At 38.5% G+C, this 1,422-nt stretch overlaps 1 pseudogene; it reads left to right on the forward strand.

Annotated features, from left to right (window-relative positions):
- Nucleotides 1–599: 599 nt before the first annotated feature.
- LOC136136993 (AP-3 complex subunit sigma-1 pseudogene) lies at nucleotides 600–1,182 on the forward strand (annotated as a pseudogene).
- The last annotated feature ends 240 nt before the right edge of the window (nucleotides 1,183–1,422 follow it).

The raw sequence follows: 1,422 nt of genomic DNA on the forward strand, positions 1-1,422 counted from the left end.
GTTCATTCTTCACCTCGCTTTAGAGTACCATTTACATCATTTGCTCAAAATGGTAACCTCTTTGTAAAAGCCAACTGCCTTCCTCTTGCTTTTCATCAGAGAAGAGGATAACATCAAAATTATTAGACAAGATTGGGCACATTCAGGGTGGTATGGCCATAGACAATATCAAAATTATAATTATGAAGAATCTTAAGCTAGCTAGCTAGCTGTTTCTTTTTCCATTCTTAATTTCTTTATATTTAAAATTTTTATATAAGATACGCATGCACATAGTAAACTTAAAGAGTTAAGTGATTCTTTGAAGCAACACTTCCCTCTCCCTTACTGCTCCTCTGTTTTCTAATTCCCAGAAGCAATCATTTTATTTCTTTTCACTATTTAAAATTTACCTGAATAGTTCTAAATAACTTGGTTTTATTGCTACATCGTGTAGATTTTATCTCATGTCATCTCTGTCCAGATGAGTATTTAGCATATGTATTTGTTTAAAACCGTTCACCCGGTGGGGAAGGATCGCCAGCGAGATCCCGAGGCGAGGCTCGCGCGCCTGCCCCCACCCTGGCCCCCAGCTCCCACCCGGTCCGCCCTGCTCAGCCATGATCAAGGCGATCCTCATCTTTAACAACCAAGGGAAGCCGCGGCTCTCCAAGTTCTACCAGCCCTACAGTGAAGATACACAACAGCAAATCATCAGGGAGACATTCCATTTGGTATCTAAGAGAGATGAAAATGCTGTAATTTCCTAGAAGAAGGATTATTAATTGCAGGATCTGACAACAAACTGATTTATAGACATTATGCAACATTATATTTTGTCTTCTGTGTGGATTCTTCATTAAGTGAACTTGGCATTTTATATCTAATTCAAGTATTTGTGGAAACATTAGACAAGTGTTTTGAAAACCTCTGTGAACTGGATTTAATTTTCCATGTAGACAAGGTTCACAATATTCTTGCAGACATGGTGATGTGGGGGGAATGGTATTGGAGACCAACATGAATGAGACTGTTAAACAAATTGATGCACATAATAAACTAGAGAAATCTGAGGCTGGCTTAGCGGGAGCTCCAGCCAGTGCTGTATCAGCTGTAAAGAATATGAATCTTCCTGAGATCCCAAGAAATATTAACATTTGTGACATCAGCATAAAAGTGCCAAACCTGCCCTCTTTTAAATAAAAAATTTAAAAGGCCACTCCCAGGTAAAATCCGGGGGAAAAGTTGTCTAAGTTTACCATGCAGCTGTTTACCAAAAATAGAGGAGGAGAGTCAACTTTCGCTCTTGGATTTAAGTCAAGGTACTGTAAAGAAGTTATGTAAAGGCGGTATGGAAGTTCATTGTTGCTTTTCTTGCTCAGTGACTTTGAAGAAATTGAGTAGTTACAGTGTGAGTTTTTTCTTTATTTTCTAAACTGCATT

The sequence above is a fragment of the Phocoena phocoena genome, chromosome 17 (genome assembly GCF_963924675.1).
Source record: "Phocoena phocoena chromosome 17, mPhoPho1.1, whole genome shotgun sequence".
Taxonomy (NCBI): domain Eukaryota; kingdom Metazoa; phylum Chordata; class Mammalia; order Artiodactyla; family Phocoenidae; genus Phocoena; species Phocoena phocoena.